A 20,654-nucleotide genomic window follows, 5' to 3' on the forward strand; every position below is an offset into this window, starting at 1 on the left:
CAGACCTGAATCCCTTTTAAAATCTGTTGGTTGACCTGAAGAGGGCACTGTACACAGGATATGCTCTCGCAATCTGACAGATTTTTTGTGCTACTACAAGAAAGAGTGGGTAAAGATTGCCAATTCTTGATGTGTCATGAATGATGATAGACTCCTACCCAAAAAGACTGTATGCTGTCATAAATTCAAAGGGTTCTTCAGCATAGTATTAGTTTAAATGGGTGCATATTTATGCAATCACATTATTTTAGTTTTTTTTTTCCCCCGGAAAGAGTTTAGTTTACTTTTCAATTGAAGTGTACAGATTATGGAAGACATTAAGATCACATGCACGTGTTGAAACCAAAACCAGAAGTGGGAAAAATATGCAGTTGTGCACATATTTCTATTGTACTTTTCTTTTGATTGTTCCACTCCTAGTTTGGGCTTACAAATATTGGTGTAAAAAACTCACCAGATGCTCAAAGTATGCATGTGGAATAAAGGCAGAAAAAGTTCTCAAATGAGTCTTCATGGTATGATTCTTTTACCTACAATTTAAAAGGGATGTGCAGACTTTTAATATATACTTTATTGGTATTTTGGAAGAATGGGATGCTATTTAATTAATATGTGGGCCGAGTCCACAAGAGTGCAATCTGCTCTTAGTTAGAATCTCCTCACTTTTGACTAATCAAGTGGGATTCAGAGCAATGGACATCTGTATCCCTTTTCCCACATACGATATACAGGTATTACATGCAGGCTCCATGACTTTGATGCAGTCTTAACTTTATCATCTTTATAATTGTTATTATTATTTATTATGCTTTATTTATATAGCACTGTCATATTCCACAGTGCTTTACATACATTAGCATCGATGTCCCCAATGGGGCTCACAATCTAGATTCCCTATCAGTATGTTTTTGGAATTGTGGGAGGAAACCGGAGAACCCAGATGAAACCCACGCAAACACGGAGAACATGTAAACTCCTTGCAGATGTTGCCCTTGGTGGAATTTGAACCCAGGATCCCTGCGCTGCAGGGCTGAAGTGCTAACCACTGAGCCACCGTGATGCTCTACTCTAATAGCTATGAATGGAGCACCATCCACAGTTATTAATCTGTTAAATGCTGCTGTCAATCTGTGACTGCTGCACTTACAGCAAAGGCTTCTTTCACACTAGCGTCTTACTCGGCCCGTCGCAGTGTGTCGGGCTGACGTACCGACGCTAGCGTTTGCGCTGCACAACGGGTGCAGCGGATGCTGTTTTTCAGCGCATCCGCTGCCCCATTGTGAGGTGCGGGGAGGAGGGGGCAGAGTTCCGGCCGCGCATGCGCGGTCAGAAAAGATGATCTCGACGCTGCAAAAAACGTTGCAAGCAACGTTTTTTGCAGCCGACGGTCCGCCACAACACGACACAACCGTCGCACGACGGTTGCAACGTGTGTCAATCCGTCGCAATGCGTCGCTTAATGTTAGTCTATGGAGAAAAAACGCATCCTGCAAGCACTTTTGCAGGATGCGTTTTTTCTGCCAAACGACGCATTGCGACGGATTGCATAAAACGCTAGTGTGAAAGTACCCAAACAGGGACTCTATGTTTTGGTGCACCAATGGGTTGTCATAAACAAATATATGGAGTGGAGGCTGAGCATGGGCACCAATGCTCCATTTAGAACAAGGCTATGGAACCCTATTCTTGAGGTTTCAGTGGCCTGCACTAGCCATCTTTGAGGGTCCCATCAGTTATACCTCCAGTGATCAGTAAGTTTTCCCTTACCCTGTTCCATATGAGTGGAGGTCAACTCAATTTTTGGGAAGTAACCACTTAATTAGACTTCAGGTTGGATGAAATTGTAATCCTAAGGGAGAATATTGATTATTGCACAAGGTATGTTGCCTTAAAGTGGGTGGATTAGTTACTATGCTGCAAGGTATTTGTGATTATAACCTGAGGAAAAGGTGTGGCTGATTACTACAGGGGAAATATGTTGATTGATTAATTAAATAATATGGGTATTCACTGCAATGGAGCAATAATATTTTAATTTGAGGGAGGAGGGAAACAATTTATTATTATACTACTGGGGGGATTACTGCTGCAGTGGGGTAATTATGATATGGATAGTGATGCAATTTAAATCACAGTGTCTTTTTACTGTATAATTAGAAATAAAGTGTAGATTGCTTGCTTACTGTTAATGGCTGCAAAGTTTTGCAGAAACGGTGTAGTCATTAACAGTAAGGGATCAAATTGTGATTGATTTTTAATGTTACAGCAGAAAGAGGCTGCGAGTTTTATGAAACTTGGGCACAAACCGAGTGCCACATGAGATTTAAGCCTAAATATGGGTCACACCACGTATGGGACATTGCTTTGAGCCAGCCAGCCCCTAATTAAATGAATTAGTGTTGAAGGTTTGTGTTTTAACTTGATATATTTTAATGGCTAACAACAATAAAATAAATTATCTACAAAATTATTGTTTTGTTTCACTTACTAAGAGCAATCCAATTTTTTTCAACTAACACAGTCTAAAAATCTTTTTTTCCTACTACATTTGAAAGAATTGATACTGTTTTGAAGGAAAATGTTGGTCACTTTGATTTAAGTTTCTGTTTTGTTCATCACTTTGCATTTTATTAACTCATTAAAATATATTAAGATTCATCATTTTTCATTACTTTGCAACATTTTTCCCACATCTGACTCAACCATTTGCACAGTACTACATACATGTACACACATACTCTTGATATTACTTGTACAGTTGCAAAGGGGACCAAAAAGTAAGTGGACTCACTTCCAGCTCCAAAGTAGCCAGCAGCTTTGTCACAAACACAAAAGGGATAGATTATGATGAGATATTGGACATCAAACTGCCCATAAAATTTTCTTGTACAGGGGTCCTCTTCTGTTTCTGTCTGCCCCTACTCTATCTATCTATCTATCTATCTATCTATCTATCTATCTATCTATCTATTATCTAGTAAGAAAAGCAGGCAGCACTCCAAAAATTCAGGTGAAAAAAGGGGGACTTTATTAGCAACATTTCAGCTGTGAAGGGCCGTTTACCTGAATTTTTTGGAGTGCTGCCTGCTTTTCCTACAAGCTATTTATATGACAACGGGATAGTTGTCTGGCAGGCAAGGAAATACCGACATCTGGTGAGAATTTCATGTTAACAGCACTATTAGAAATATATTTACTTACAAATTTGTCACGTGTGAAATATTTATTTCACCAGTTGTGTGTGTGTGTATATATATATATATATACATATATATATATATATATATATATATACATATATGCACAAATACATATTCACGTAAAGCATGATAAACCTTTGTCATTTGACAGACTGACAAGAATGCTGCAGTTGAATCCCCACGGGCAATCCTATTGTATTATAGGAATACTCTCCTCATAAAGCAACTAGGTCAGTAATTTCTAATGAATCTGTGGTCTAGTATAGAAAGCAAACAGAGTATTGTCTTATAAAATATGAATAAAATTTTTAGGCCAATTTTTCTAGCCCTAACAGGTATATAGTTATTGAATGACCTTTGTCTTGTCCCATGATTTTGGAATCATACAGACATTATTGCATTATCTTTGTGTTGTTATACATTGCTTTTTCGTTGCTATGAAATAAGGTTTGCTCTCTTTATTAGTTTGTCCTTCCTCTTTCCTCTTCTCTCTCTGATGTAGCTCTGATGTCAGTTACCCCTCTTCAACGTTCAGCCAACAACTTTTAAGAGTACGTGATCTTGATACTGAAGACCCTCTTTAGCGTACAAGAGACTATGTGCTAAGCCAAAATAGTGCACCTCTGACTCAATCATTCCTGAAGGCACAGACATTCCTCTAAGGCAACAGGATGCAGATTGGTCACCAGCATCCTGCACTCAAGGTCAGTAGAACACGCTGCCAACCCTTCATCCTGATCCTCCTTCATGCACCAGAATGGACCAGGCCCCTGCACCTCACCAAACCCTATGAACAGAGGTGTACATGCAAGCCAATATGCAGACAAGTCATTACGTTCTGGTCAGCCACACAGTTCCAGCTCCTTGTATGGCATAAACTATGCACATTATACCAGTTACTGCACTGAATGCCTATGCTGCACCATACTTTCCTGTGTTCCTAGGTCAAAACACCACAGACAATATGAATAAAACTACACAGTCAGCAACAGCCTTTCGAAAATCAGAGAAAACTAACACATTTGACTTTGCAAGGTACATGATTTGCCGCAAACTTACTAAAACCGGAAAAGTGATCAACTTGAAAACAACAGAGGTTGGAAATGAGCCTTTAGAACCATAATTAGTGACCTCGGCATCACTGCTGCTGAAGTGCTAGATCTGCTAATCAAGTAGCTCTAGCCACAATCCACAGAATGAGTCAAGAGACTGTAAGGCAGTGAGGAGGATCATATGCAAGGGTTGATATTGGTTCCCCAGAATGCAGACGGAGTCTTATTAAACCCATTGGAACACCTTGTCTGCAGTTCCGAAAGCCTGTGAATCACAAGGGAAAACACAAAAGAAAGAGTGGGTTGGGTGCAAGTAGTTGACCCAATCAGATTTTTAGGAAAACCAGTCAAGGGCTCTTCTTTTTAGAGGGATTTTCAGGTTTGGCAGTGGGGCGAATCCCTCTCTCCACTCTGGGTTTTGTATGTGGCGCTATGGCCACGATTCCATTTAAAATCTGTCAGTTTGGCCTTGGGTGTGTTAGTTTGAAGTTTGCAAGCTGGAGAGCAGGAGGCTCTGTGCAACCCAGGTCTGTGTGGAGCTACTACAGAGCCAAGGACTTAAAGGCAGCGGACACACCCAAGAGACACATGCCGGAGCCATGGCCCACAGCAACGGGTTTTGAACAGGGACTGTATTTGTGGAACCCAGCTGCAATCTGGAGGATATCACTCCTGTATGTGAGTCTGGAAATAAAGACACTGTTTATGTTGAACTTTCTGTGGTCCCTGCCTATCTATCGAACTGCACCAACCCCGCTCCACTACAAAACTAAGATCTGTCTACATCTGTAATACAGTGGTTAGCTTCCTGGCTGCTTGGGAGAGACTAGAACAAAACTATGGTAGTCCTGAAGTCATAGAAAATGCACTGTTCAAGATCAGAACGTCTCTACATGCTGCACGTCTATAGCACCAAGGTTGAAGAGGAGGCCTCATCACTCTGGACGCTCCTCGAGCTGATCATCGGTAGTGCAGACTGGTATTCACCAGTCTTATATCGTAAAGTGCTTCATTAGAGAAAGCCATTACTATCGGACACAGCTTATGGGGGGCATACCGCCATATACTTCCAGCTGTGTTAGGACATGGAACTTTCATCATTGGATTGTTGGGTTGGTAGAAACATTTGCATCTTGTGACTTCCCCAATTGGACTTCGATTATACTACTGCTGTAGACTTCATGCCATCAACCAGGAAACTGTAATTTCAACTCTTATAGTTATTGTTGCATGCTCATGTGTTTTTTGTATCTTTCAGGTTACAAATCACCTGTGGACATTATCAGAGACATCAAATGGATCGTTATGAAATCTAAAAATTTCAGATGGGGAGTGTCATGTCCCATGATTTGGGAATCATACAGGCAGTATTGCATTATCTTTGTGTTGTTATGTATTGCTGCTTCATTGCTATGCAATAAGGTTTGCTCTCTTTAGAAGTTTGTCCTGCCTCTCTCACTGTCTCTCTCTGATGTAGGTCTGACGTCAGTAACCCCTCCTTTCCTCTTCATTATTTGTCCTTATTCACCATCTATCAGCCATCTTAGAAGCTCTTGTTTATGCAGTCCTGTTTCTGAAAAGTCTTTCGTATCTGCTGTATGTGTTCATATCTTCAAGAATTCAGCTGGAAAATAAACCTTCTGGAATCTTCATATGAGCCTCCTACAGTTGCGTTAAAACTATCTGAGAACATCACTACGTGTGAGTACAGTTTAAAAGAGACAGTCAAGAAATGATGTCTCACAGCGCCATATGCTTGCAGCTTAGTCGTGGACTCAGAATAGCTTTGATTACTTTTAGGATAACTACTTTTCATTTAAAGAGTATTATATCTCTCTAAACAATCAGTTGCAAGCCTATAATATGACAAGGAAAATGTAACATTCCTTTTGTTTTCACGGTCAGCTCATTAGCTGAAATAGTGCCATTCTTCTTAAAGAGATATTATCACAGCTGAACGTTTTCCTTGTCCAATGGATAGGGGATAACTTAATGATTACTGGAACTTCAGTCGCTGGTACTCTCAATAATCTGGAGAATAGGGCTCTGCAGAGTCACGTATAAGTGGAGCTTGGCCTACGCTCCACTCATTGTTTATAGGACTGCCAGGAATAGTTGAGCACTGTTCTCATCTTTCTCCAGTAGTCCCATAGACAATGAACGGAGCTGACATCAAGCACACTAGGAGTTCAGTGGTCAGACCTTCAGAGATGAGGTAGATTTCACCCACCCTGTAAATAGGGGATAATTTTCAATTGTGGAACTACTGCTTTAATGTTACAAGTGCAATGGTGAAAATCAATGTTATTTTGTTATCCCTAACAAAATAAATTGATAAAAGTTACAAAGATTGATAAATTCAGTTGTGTAATTTTGTATGAAAATATAATGATACTTATGCTTAGTTTAGGGTATGTTTCCACGGTCAGTATTCGCTGCGGATTGAACGCTGCAAACAACCGCAGCATCCAATCAGCAGCGTCCAGATGTTACAGCATAGTGGATGGAATTTTATGAAATCCCATCTCCACTATGCATGCACGGATGCCTCTTGCATCCCTGCGTAAACGGACATGCGGTGCGTCTTTCTAGACCGCAGCATGTCAATTTATCTTGCGGAGATGTTCAGTCTCCGCAAGATAAATATCACAGTCCAATGTATAGGACGCTGGTGATTCTGCACGGTTCAATGAACACATTCAGAATGACCGTGCGGACAAAAGCCGGCAGCGCTTTGGACGAAGCTGTGTCCAAAGCGCTGTCAATTCTGACCGTGGAAACATACCCTAAGGTTAGTTTAAGATATGTTTAGTTTAGTTATTAATGAAAATATTTTTTTTTACTATTTTTCCTCTTTTGCAGTGTTACCTACCACCTTTGTCCTAATTAGGAATGATTGATATACTAAATTTACAGAGTGCAATGGTAATTGAGACAAGGTGGTTGTTGGTAAGTTAAAGGAAATGACCACTTTTATAACATGTTTGGTACAACATATTTTATTTAAAAAAATGTATAGGTTTCCACCCCCATCACAGTGCTTTTTCTCCACACATTGCTTAATTTCCCATTGATTAATCATTGTTACCTCTATTTTGGAAGAAAGCATCTTGTTTAGTGCAAGTAAAGCAAAATTTGTGTAACTTGTGATTTTTTGATTGTCTCCACTGAAATGAATAAGGCCGGTTTCACACATCAGTGGCTCCGGTACGTGAGGTGACAGTTTCCTCACGTACCGGAGCCACTGACACACGTAGACGCATTAAAATCAATGCATCTGTGCAGATGTCATTGATTTTTTGCGAACCGTGTCTCCGTGTGCCAAACACGGAGACATGTCAGTGTTCATGGGAGCGCACATATTACACGGACCCATTAAAGTCAATGGGTCCGTGTAAAACACGTACCGCACACGGCAATTACAGTCATGAATATGCGGCTCCACCTCCCATACTGGTGGAGCCGCATATTCATTACTGTAAATGAGTGGCCCCACGTGACGGCATACAGTAGAAGGTGCGGCCAGGAGAGGAAGCAGCGACAGCCAACGAGGGAGCTGGGTGAGTATTTTCAGAACAGCGGGGGGGGGGGGGGGGGGTGCACAGGGGGTGGGGACATGGACCTTTATTTTATACACGAAAAACCACAAAAAAAAGGATTATTCACATCTTCTCTGCAGCAAACGCTGCTGCACAGAAGATATGAATCGCGGTTTCAGCACGATGCAGGGGACAGCGCTAAACTTTAGCGCTGTCTCCTGCACGCTCCATGTGGTACCCAGTGGGCACACGGGCGGCACACGTGTGCCACACTGATGTGCCACAGAAACGCAGGGGCACACGGACATGGATAATTCCGGTACCAATTTTTTCCGGTACCGGAATTATCTGGACGTGTGGGACAGCCCTAAGACACAGAGCTGAGTGTGCATGTGTATGGTGGGGTCAATGTGTATGGCCAGTAATATGTATGGACATAAAGTAAATCAATAAATCAAAGTTGGGAATCGAGAAGTTACCTATATATTTTCTGTTTTCTGTTTGAATATGGTTGAATTGTTGCTTCCAGTCTCTGAAGATGGATTTGGATAGATGAAAAAACTATGGTCTTTCCCTTCCTATTGAAATTTTTGAAGCAACTCTTGTTACATTGAGCGACAGCCCAATACAATGCAGCAGGTTGCTAACAGCATAGCCTGTTGCAAGATACAATTTCAATCACTTACATGTTTCGCTTGTTAATTGGAATTGTTAAAATTTGGTTATGTTATATACACACTTTTTAAAAAATAATTTTTAACTTTATAAATGCACACATTTTACTGTTTTCACTTTCACTACTATTTCTGGTTAGACTAGCCATACTTTTGCAGAACTGTCAGAATGAGTTAGAAATGTTTTGTGTCCTTTTAACCTTTGTCACCCAAGATGTATGAAAGATGTGAACAGGAGCAATATTCGACACAGATGTAAGTGGAGTTGCAATGGCTCCACTTGCCAACCTAAAAGGTGAAACAAAGGTAAAAACAACAAAGGGTGTATAGCAAATTTACAGAAACATATGAACATTAATAAAATTTAGATAGACAAAATGTATTTCATGTTAACAACAACGGATATGTCATCGTAGAAGCAATTATCCAATGAACCAAAAAGTGTTTTTGAGCCTTTACATTTAGAGATTTGTGCACTGTGCTTTTTTTTTTTACAAATTGCATAGCTAAAAACCGGATAATACAACATTGGTAATTCACTGTAAAACTACATGTGAATTTTCTGTATGGTTTTCAGCCATGCCAGCATAATGAGATATTTGTATGGACAGCTTTAAAAAAATACCATCAATGCACCAGACCATATTCAATGTGAAACTTCTCAACCACTTGTATTCTCTAAATTTTCCTAATGCTAATAAAACAAGTATTTAGCATACTTTACACTTAAGTGCATAAAGCACAGACATTTTTCGTATATTATTTAGAAAAATCTAGAGAGGTATGGGGATGATATTACTATATTTTACATAAAGACACAAAAACGCACAGAGAGGTCAAAAATACTCTGTTGTAAAAAAGTCACAGTAAATAAGCAAGTGCTAGTCAAAAAATGAAAAAAATACAGGGTATTTAGTTAATACGTTTTTTTGCAAAAAAATGTATGTTAAGCTGCTCCACCAATCGCCAAGGTATACCCATAATAGAGCAGTCCTATCTAATGTATATAATCCCTATCTGATGTATTTAAAAACCTGATCATCTGTATAGTACCTGTATAAGCAGGGTTCAGAGAGAAAAAAAAAAACATGTGGACTTGCAGGATGGAACAGCTAAAATACAAATGACCCACAGAGGAGTGGTGGACTCCCCAGGTTTTTAAATACATCAGATAGGGATTATATACATTAGATAGGACTGCTCTATTATGGGTATACCTTGGCGATTGGTGGAGCAGATTAACATACATTTTTTTGCAAAAAAACGTATTAACTAAATACCCTGTATTTTTTTCATTTTTTGACTAGCACTTGCTTATTTACTGTGACTTTTTTACAACAGAGTATTTTTGACCTCTCTGTGCGTTTTTGTGTCTTCAAGTTCTTTGGTGGTGTGAACATGTTTCTACAGACTTGTTCACTATGCAAGTAGCCCATGTGTTTTTGGTTCTATATTTTACATAAGAAAAAATGTTTATCTCTCCTCCACCTTCAAGGACCTGTAAATCAGTAGCATAAATCTTATCCCTATACTGGAAGGTTAACATCGATTGGGGATGTAACTGGTTACCTTTAAGTAATGGCTTAATTTATGCATGACTTAATTTGAACTAAACTAAACTAAAGAAAAATAATGATTCACTATATACATTTTTTTTTTCATTTTTAAGGTTAGAAGATATAATGAAGGAAATCTCTGTATAATGAAATGATGCCAGTAAATAGTTTCCTTCCAGCACAAACTAGATATGATGCACTCTTCAAAGAAATTTCTTCTTAAAACTATTGTGTTTCGTTTACAGCCATACTTTCATTTATGATTTTCCTGAAGGTCACCTTGCATTGATTTTACTAGATCTAATTTTCTAATTTACAAATCATGTAATAAAAATGTTTTCATGAGACCTAAAAATACCTCTTCCTTTCTCCATGAAAGAAAAAAAGACATGAAATGGAATGTTTATAAGCCTGTTTTATGTGGACACACTACATTCTGTTCGAGCTGCGTTGCCTTGTGGTTTTTATTAAAATGTATAGCATTCCTGGATGATTTGAAAAAAAAAAAGGTTGGCTCCAAGACGAAAATCCATTCTTTCTCGTAAAACTGTGTTTACTTTGCTTGTTGATAAGGTAAACACATCATTACCAAGTCAATAATCTGTAACCATTTATACCAAGCAAATAGTGCTCCCCTTAGCAATTAAAATGCATTTGGTTTGTGTGTAAAATATATATGGCCCAATAAACCATTGTAGATCTTTAAGTGAATCTAAATGCAGCCCGAGGAATTTGCTGAACACCACACAATGCTATGTGAAAGAAAGAAAGGCAGTACAGTCCATGTTCTGTATGTCTACAACTGAAGGTTACTAGACAGCACAGGGAAAGCTGAACCTACAATAGTAATCACATGTATTAGAAGCCTTATTTATTTAAGGAAGCAGGAAAATGCCAGGAATTCCACATTTGTGTAGTATAATGAAGATGCCAGATTGTGTCTTGTACAATTTTATTGTTTATTTCAGTAGAGTGAATTGAGGTTGACATTTTATAATGACAAGGTCTGGATCAAATTCCGCATGATTTGTCTGCATTTTTTTGTTCTTTGTTAACATTTGCAAAGAATGAATGAAATTTATTTAGAACTAGATGGTGGCCAGATTCTAACGCATCGGATATTCTAGAATATGCATGTCCACGTAGTATTTTGCACAGCCCATGTAGTATATTGCCCAGTCACGTAGTATATTGCCTAGCCACGTAGTATATTGCACAGCCCATGTAGTATATTGCCCAGCCACGTAGTATATTGCACAGCCCACGTAGTATATTGCCCAGCCACGTAGTATATTGCCCAGTCATGTAGTATATTGCCCAGTCATGTAGTATATTGCCCAGTCACGTAGTATATTGCCCAGTCACGTAGTATATTGCCCAGTCACATAGTATATTGCACAGCGACAGAGTATACAGCACAGAGCCACGTACTATATTGCCCAGTCACAAAGTATATTGCTAAGCCATGTAGTATATTGCCCAGTCATGTAGTATATTGCCCAGCCACGTAGTATATTGCACAGCGACGGAGTATACAGCACAGAGTCACATAGTATAGAGACTTAAAATAAAAAATAAACATATACTGACCTTCTGAAGGCCCGTTGAAGTCCTGCTATACTCACCATCCGCCGCCTTTTCTGCTCCTCGCGACGCTCCGGTGACCACTCCATTGCAAGCAGCAGCTTCCGTTCCAGGGCTGGTATGAGCGCAGGACCTGTGATGACGTCGCGGTCACATGACTGTGATGTCATGGCAGGTCCTTCTCGCAGGACTTGTGATGACGTCGCAGTCACATGACTATGACGTCATGGCAGGTCCTTGTCACATACAATCCTTGCCACCAGAACCTGCCGCTTGCATAGAGCGGTCAACGGAGCGTCACGAGGAGCAGGAAAGGTGGCGGATGATGAGTATAGCAGGTTTTTTGGTTTTTTTATTATTTTTAACATGACATATTTTTACTATTGATGCTGCAGAGAAAAACACAGTTGAGAGTGCGGCTGACAGCAGCGTAACATGTCTTTAGAGTGTGAGAGGAAGCCAGAATACCCAGAAGATATCCAGGCAAACAATTGAAGAACTTAAAGACTCCTTGGAGATGTTGTACTTAGTGGGATTTGAACCTAGGATCTTAGCGCTGCAAGGTTTCACTACTAACCTCTGAGCCACCATGCTAGATTGATAGATCTCACCCTGAACACACAATTGGGGCTTGTCCACATTATTGTAAAAATTGGACAAGTCAAGTGCTATCAGTCGTTTTGACAGAAAGCACTAGTCTCCATTTTATTCTATGGGGCTATGCACATATCCAATTTTTTCCTCTGGACTCACCCATTCATCTCTATAGGACAGTGGAACAAATCAGACTGCACTCAGATGACATCCGTGTGTGATTCGATTATCATGGACTAACATTATAGAGAAGTCGAAGAAAATGTTTTGCCTCCATCTCTGAGAAAATTGGATCACACTCTGATCACCCTCTAATCAAACTCTGATTAAAGACTTAAGGTAACGTCACACATAACGATATCGGTAACGATATCGTTGCTTTTTGTGACGTAGCAACGATATCGTTACCGAAATCGTTATGCATGACAGCGACCAACGATCAGGCCCCTGCTGGGAGATCGTTGGTCGCTGGGGAATGATCAGAACTTTATTTTGGTCGCTGATCTCCCGCTGACATCGCTGAATCGGCGTGTGCGATGCCGATTCAGCAATGTCTTCACTGGTAACCAGGGTAAATATCGGGTTACTAAGCGCAGGGCCGCGCTTAGTAACCCGATGTTTACTCTGGTTACCATTGTAAATGTAAAAAAAAAAACACTGCATACTTACCTTCCGGTGTCTGGTCATGTCCCTCGCCTTCAGCTTCGCGCACTGACTGTGAGCGCCGGCCGTAAGGCAGAGCACAGCGGTGACGTCACCGCTCTGCTTTACGGCCGACCGGCGCGCCGCTCACAGTCAGTGCGGGAAGCTGAAGGCGAGGGACGTGCCCAGACACCAGAATGTAAGTATGTAGTGTTTTTTTTTTTACATTTACAATGGTAACCAGGGTAAACATCGGGTTACTAAGCGCGGCCCTGCGCTTAGTAATCCGATGGTTACCCTGGTTACCCGGGGACTTCAGCATCATTGGTCGCTGGAGAGCTGTCTGTGTGACAGCTCTCCAGCGACCAAACAGCGACGCTGCAGCGATCGGCATCGTTGTCTATATCGCTGCAGCGTCGCTTAATGTGACGGTACCTTAAGTCTTATGTAAAAACCTATCAGTCTACCAGGGCAGTCAGAAGCCTGTGGGGACACACATGGATGTTTAGAATGTAGGAGCTGTGGTTTGATCAGAATGAGTCAGCTGACAGGTTCCTTTTAATGATGAGTGAGGGTGCTCATCACCGCTCGGTACTCGCTTGAGCATCAGTGTGATTGGGATGCTCATTACTCGGCGAGTATTTTTGAATGCTCATACACAAGCTTGAGACTCCACCCCGCATGTTTGGCGCTTGTTAGACAGCCAATAAACATGAAGGGATTGCCTGCCAGTCACTGTAGGACTATAGTCACCTTGGTTGTGGCATTACTCTAATAGGCTGTAAGACCTGTGACGCCATGCTCGGCACAGTATACCAACAGACACAGTCAGATCAGGGAGAGGTGAGGAAAGGAGAGGAAAAGTGGCATCAATTCACCCACATTTAAAATATTATAATGCAGCAGTCAGGCATGGGCCATGCATGAGACAGGTTCCGGGCCAGCACTTTCAGCTTTGAGTTTAAGTTAAAATTAAAAGGTGGGTGAAGGACCAGTGTAGACCTGCTGTGTTGGGAGCCCTGATACGTCATGAAACAGTTCAAACTGTCTTTCTGCTCAACCACACTCAGATGGCACAAATATCAGTTTTGTAGACTATTATTGTTAGAGACATTTAATAGTAACACAAATAGGTGACTGAAAGTAAGTGCAGGCCTGCCGGTCTGGGACCCCTACTGTTGCAGGCAACACACATGAAGGGTACCCAACTTGGTTTCCAAACATTTTCAAAAATTAGCGGCAGACACCAGAAAAAGTAGCATCAATTGACTCACAGTAGAAATGTTGTAATCACGCAGCATGGATGGATGGGACAGAGACTGGCTCAGCATTTCTAGGTTACAAATTGATCAGTAAGAGGTGGATGAATGACAGCTGTGGGCCTGGTGCCCTGAGACCCTTTCCACTACAGACAAGCCCCCAGATCTCCACCCAACTTGGAGAATCCACATTTCAAATAAAATATTGGCAGCCACCAGTAAATTGGCATAAATTTCCCCAGAGTAGAAATAGTATAATGGTGCTCTGAGACCCCGCCACTACAGGCAACACACAACAAGGAAACCCGAATAAGAGTCTCAAATTACCAAAGGTTTGGCTTGTCATGACTCAGGAGGAAGCAAAAGGAGGAGGAACCGGAGCAATATTAGGTTCTTCAAAAAAACAAAAAAGGCATATTGTAAAAGTAACAGCGTTGGACACACCTACTGATTGTTACGCTACCAAGGCACTTGTTAGTAACATCAGAAGCAGTAGCAACAGCAGGCACAGAAGACACTACAGAGGTGTCACAGACTGCAATAAAGCAAGATCAATGCAGCACACTGAAGACTGCACCATTGCCTAGTCTGCCTAGTTTGCGACAGGGGGGCAAAAGTTATTGGAGATTCGTGACTTGTTCATTTTGATGAAGGTTAGATGGTCTATAGTTTCAGGGGAGAGCCGGATACACATATCTATCAGAACATCACTAGCAGTGCTGAAGACACATTCTGAGTGAATGCTGGTTTCCAGGCATGACAAAACCTCCAAGGTGTGATTGGCGAGCTCAGGCAACTCTTCAATTTTTGAAGTCCAAAATGCAAAAGGTTCCAAACTTCCCCTGATGACACTGATATTGGGCTGAGATACTCCTGCATCATACTCTCCAGTCGTTCACTATTTGTCAGACTTATACTCTGTTCTGCTGGCGCATGGGTTGGTGTAAAAAATGTGTGAAATGACTCACAGAAATTGCTTCTGCCTCTTACACTGCTGCTGCTAATGTTTTTGCATTGAAGACTTGATCTTCCCAGGGTTGGAAGTTTAGAACTGCAATCCACACTGTGTGCCTCATTGCTATCTTTGAGAAAACCACGTAATTCAATACTACAGCATGCGCTCATTTATTTTTAGGGCGGGAACCATCTGGCAAAATGTATTCTTGTACCGTGGATCTAACAGCGTGGCAACCCAGTAGTCAGCACTATTTCTAATCCTAACAATACAGGCATCATGTTGCAGAAGGCGCTCATGTGTCGGGCACTTCCATGAGGTCCAAGTCCATGGTGTATGGTGGCGGGGTAACACTCAAGCTTGCTTACTCCATCCCCTCCCACCAACCACAGGCAATAGAGAGGGGATCATTATCCTCTTCATCTCCTGACTGTTGTGTTCCCATCACTTTTTCCTCCTTGCCCTCCTCCATTTGTTCCTTGGCTCCTACACCTTCACTAACAGTTTGTCTGGTACAACGAGCACCCCTTGATCATGGTAATCCACCCTCCCATGGCACCCATCTGTGTGAAGACATTCAAGAACTTTGAGATATTGTTATCCCTTCCACATCCTCCTCCGCTTTCTCCTCTATCTCTGGGTCCACCACCTCTCAAAGTGTGCTTCAGCATGTAGATGACTGGAATAGTGATGCAGATGAAGGCATCATAAGCGCTAACCACTTTAGTAGCCATTTTGAAATTGTGCAGAAGATGCCGAGGTCCTTTATCTGTGCCCACTCCGCAAGCGTAACTTGCTCCACGTCTGTACTGCGTTGGCCCAGGCTATGCAAAATGATGTACTGCACCACGACTCATCGCTGCTGCTATTTTCGTTGCATCTTGTGCAGAGTGGAATTCCACTGTGGTGGCACATCACATATCAACTGGTTAACCGGTAAGCCAAAAGACCTCTGTAGAGATGCAAGTCAATTACTCGCTTGGTGTGAACGGTGCATGACCATGCTTTCTGCAGCAGCGCATCCAGGCAAGGATAGTGGCAGAGAAATTGCTGCATCACCAGGCTGAGGACATGAGCCATGCAAGGCACGTGTGTGAAGTTGCTCCGCGTAGGGCAGCCACCAGGTTTTCACTATTATGACACACAGCTTTCCCTGGCTCCATGTTCAGTAGAGACAGTCATTGCTCAAATTCGACCTGGATTGCCATCCACAACTCTTGAGCTGTGTGATTGCAATCTTCAAGGAATATTAATTTAAACACTGCCTGATTGTGGTGAGCCCTGGCTGCACAGTACGGAGGTTTGGGGGATTTTCTCTGTACTGTTGGAATGCGCGTCTCATTAAGGGAGAGGTGGAGGGAGCAGGTGGATGCTCTAGAGCAAGTGTTCGATACAGAGGTTTGTCCCACAAGCCTTAGGGCAGTGGTCCCCAACTCCAGGCCTCGAGGGCTGCCAACAGTGCAGGTTTTCAGGATTTCCTTAGTATTGCACAGGGGTTGGAATCATCACCTGTGCAGATGATCACATTACCGCCGATGCAATACTAAAGAAATCCTGAAAACCTGCACTGTTGGTGGCCCTCGAGGCCTGGAGTTGGGGACCCCTGCCTTAGGGAATTGAAAATTTTTGAAGCAGCACCTTCAGCCCACCTGCCTCCGCAGCCCCCAGTCACCTAGTGCCCAGTCATTGAGATGTAACGCCCCTGGCCATGCTTCCTTATCCAAGTGTCAGTGGATATATGCACCTTGCCAGACAGAGATTGTTTCAAGTAAAGGGTGATATTATCTGTGAAATGCTGATGTAGTGCAGGCACAGGTTTTTTAGAGAAGTAATGGCAACTGGGCAACATGTGCTGGGGGACTGCAAAGACCATCAGCTTTCGGAAACCGTCTGTATCCATAAGGCAGAAAGACTGCATTTCCGTGGCCAACAGATTGGAGTGGCTATGCAATAATCACAGAGATCACAGGCTGTGAGTCTATATCCACCAGGCAGAAAGGCAGCATTTCTGTGGCCAACAGATTAAAGATGGTGAAGTTCATATTTCTGTCCAGCCGCTTCACCGATGCCTCCATCTTGTGCCAGTCATTACACTGGCTACCCATTCGCTACAGGGTCCAGTATAAACTCAACTCTCTCACCCACAAAGCTCTCCACAGTTCTGCACTGCCTTATATCTCCTCTCTCATCTCTGTCTATCACCCTACACGTGCCCTTCGTTCTACGAATGACCTAAGACTAACATCTCCCCCCCCCCCCCCCCCGTAATCCGAACCTCGCACCTCTGTCTCCAAGACAGCACCAGCTCTCTGGAATGCACTTCCCCAGACAATCAGACTGATACCTAGCCCCGACCTATTCAGGCGTGCTTTGAAAACCCATCTCTTCAAACAAGCCTACCGCATCAACTACTCAGTAAACTAACTTTCCCCTGTTCCCTCCTTTCAAATATTATTCTGAATCTGCACCCTACTATTCATCTGTCTCCACACCCTCCATGCACACGATAACTGCACTTGATACTTGACTATTGCACTTAAACACATGGGCTAATGACCGGATCATGCAGCTTTATATGAAAATCCCTATTTATTCTAATTGCCACACCTGAAAAAAGAAACACTTTTCACCTAATGTGTCCCCCCCATTTCCTTGTAGATTGTAAGGTTGCGAGCAGGGACCTCACCCCTAATGTCATTGTTTAAATTGTCTGTACATGTCCCTGCTTAATTGTAAAGTGCTACAGAATATGTTGGCGCTATTTAAATAGAAATTATTATTATAATTATTATTATAAGTTCAAACTTTTAGCTTTGGCAGGTGTGGGAGAATTTTTTTTTTTACATGACCACATCTGGGGGACTGTGAGGCAAACTGCTGGACTGTGAATGTGGTGGAAATGTTATGGTGGATTGAGAAAGCAGGCATGTCCACTTACGTAACAGCTGATGGGCTCTCACTCACCCTGACTGTATGGGTAAACAAGTGCAGGTTCTCCGGCTGGAGACATGTGTGAGAACACTTACACACTGAACGGGAAACCACTGGGTAAATCTGACAGGGAGAAGGACTTGGGGATCCTAGTTAATGATAAACTTACCTGGAGCAGCCAGTGCCAGGCAGCAGCTGCCAAGGCAAACAGGATCATGGGGTGCATTAAAAGAGGTCTGGATACACATGATGAGAGCATTATACTGCCTCTGTACAAATCCCTAGTTAGACCGCACATGGAGTACTGTGTCCAGTTTTGGGCACCGGTGCTCAGGAAGGATATAATGGAACTAGAGAGAGTACAAAGGAGGGCAACAAAATTAATAAAGGGGATGGGAGAACTACAATACCCAGATAGATTAGCGAAATTAGGATTATTTAGTCTAGAAAAAAGACGACTGAGGGGCGATCTAATAACCATGTATAAGTATATAAGGGGACAATACAAATATCTCGCTGAGGATCTGTTTATACCAAGGAAGGTGACGGGCACAAGGGGGCATTCTTTGCGTCTGGAGGAGAGAAGGTTTTTCCACCAACATAGAAGAGGATTCTTTACTGTTAGGGCAGTGAGAATCTGGAATTGCTTGCCTGAGGAGGTGGTGATGGCGAACTCAGTCGAGGGGTTCAAGAGAGGCCTGGATGTCTTCCTGGAGCAGAACAATATTGTATCATACAATTATTAGGTTCTGTAGAAGGACGTAGATCAGGGTATTTATTATGATGGAATATAGGCTGAACTGGATGGACAAATGTCTTTTTTCGGCCTTACTAACTATGTTACTATGTTACTTGCCACGGTGATGGAGGAGGAAGAAATTACAGATGCGGTTGATGGGGCAGCAGGTGGTTGGCGAGGCCCACTAAGCCGCACTTTAGCACAATGAGATTCCAAGACTAACGCATGTTAAAACCTACTGTATTCTCACCCATCCATTGTAGATTGTGAGCCTTTGTGGGCAGGGTCCTTTCTCCTCCTGTACCAGTTATGACTTGTATTGTTTAAGATTATTGTACTTGATTTTTAATGTATACCCCTCCTCACATGTAAAGCGCCATGGAATAAATGGCACTATAACAATAAATAAAAATAATAATAATGTTGATCGCGCATTTGCCAGTTCATGCATGTAGTAGTCAAATTATTGCATTACTGCATTGCATTTGCATATTTCCCATAAGGGATGGGGGCAGTGTTCTGGATCACTGTGTTGAGAAACAAGTGATGGTGTCTCCGCGGTGTTGGATGTTTTGATCTCCCCGAGGTCATTCATCCTTATGTTTATAGTCCTTTTACTAGGCACTGCTCCTAATAGCCAGTTTCCTACTCCACACTGATGAGGGGCAAATACCCCGAAACAGCTGTCTGTGGATGGATACCATGTTTTGGCATAGGTGGTTTTCCCTTTTGGGATGCTGCCCTTCCCATGGTTATTCCTTCCCGGTGAAAGGCCTGGCTATTTATTGCTTGCATTGAGAAACACGTGATGGTGTCTCCGCGGCTTCTCTGCATGCATTTGCATATTTCCCATAAGGGATGGGGGCAGTGTTCTGGATCACTGCGTTGAGAAACACGTGATGGTGTCTCCGCGGTGTTGGATGTTTTGATCTCCCCGAGGTCATTCATCCTTATGTTTTTAGAATAAAAGCTAAACCAGAATCTCAATTTGCAGACACTGTGTTTTGGGGTACTGCCCCTCGTTAGTGTGAAGTGGAGATCTGGTTTGGTTGAGTGAGAGGCGTCTGACCGGGATCCAAGAAGTATCGTTTCTCCTTGCGGAGAGTGACATGTTAAGCATGTCGAGATGCCAGAGGAGCATTGTGGCTTTAAGTCTTCTCATCTCGACATGCTTAACATGTCACTCTCCGCAAGGAGAAACGATACTTCTTGGATTATCAAGGAAAGAATGTTTCTTTTTTCCAGTAAAATCCATTTAATCTTCGATTTTTTATGTTTTAGTATCAGTCCTTAAAAGTGGCGTAAAACTCTGGCACATTGTTCCCAGCAGCTACCTGGGAATCAGAGGTGCTTCCAGGGGTCTTCCCATGCTGTTTCCATGACATTTCAGCACTGTTTTAATTGATTTGAGCAATTTTTAGACCCCTCCAGAGCCGGGGGGGCTCCGGAAAAATGCTTTAATTTCCCACTGACTTCCATTATACGCGTTACTCGGGTTGAGCACCCAAGCATTTTAGTGCTCGCTCATCACTAGTTCCTTTTAAATCCATTTGTCATATGTGACTGTGACAACATTTCTTGCTGTGCTTTCAAGTAGTGTTGAGCCACCTCCCTAGTGTTCGGGTTCGGTTCGGTTCGTCGAACAGGGAGGTGTTCGCCGAACTGTTCGTCTAACGTTCTACGAACACCGTCGAACCCCATTGGAACCAATGGCAGGCAAGCACAAACACATACAAACACATGGAAAACACATAGAAAACACCTTAACCCCTTCCCGACCCATGACGCCACGTAGGCGTCATGAAAGTCGGTGCCATTCCGACCCATGACGCCTATGCGGCGTCATGGAAAGATCGCGTCCCTGCAGGCCGGGTGAAAGGGTTAACTCCCATTTCACCCGATCTGCAGGGACAGGGGGAGTGGTAGTTT

General features: G+C 42.4%; 1 long non-coding RNA gene across 2 annotated transcripts; it reads left to right on the forward strand.

Annotated features, from left to right (window-relative positions):
- The first annotated feature begins 5,793 nt into the window (after nucleotides 1-5,793).
- Nucleotides 5,794-10,361, forward strand: LOC138680565 (uncharacterized). 2 transcript variants are annotated; one of them, XR_011321661.1, is made up of 4 exons: nucleotides 5,794-5,953; nucleotides 7,115-7,201; nucleotides 8,680-8,771; nucleotides 10,135-10,361. It is a non-coding gene; the product is annotated as an uncharacterized lncRNA (long non-coding RNA). The 2 variants fall into 2 exon arrangements; XR_011321660.1 differs by lacking the exon at nucleotides 10,135-10,361 and having other exon boundaries at nucleotides 8,680-9,268.
- The last annotated feature ends 10,293 nt before the right edge of the window (nucleotides 10,362-20,654 follow it).

Source organism: Ranitomeya imitator, chromosome 5 (assembly GCF_032444005.1).
Source record: "Ranitomeya imitator isolate aRanImi1 chromosome 5, aRanImi1.pri, whole genome shotgun sequence".
Taxonomy (NCBI): domain Eukaryota; kingdom Metazoa; phylum Chordata; class Amphibia; order Anura; family Dendrobatidae; genus Ranitomeya; species Ranitomeya imitator.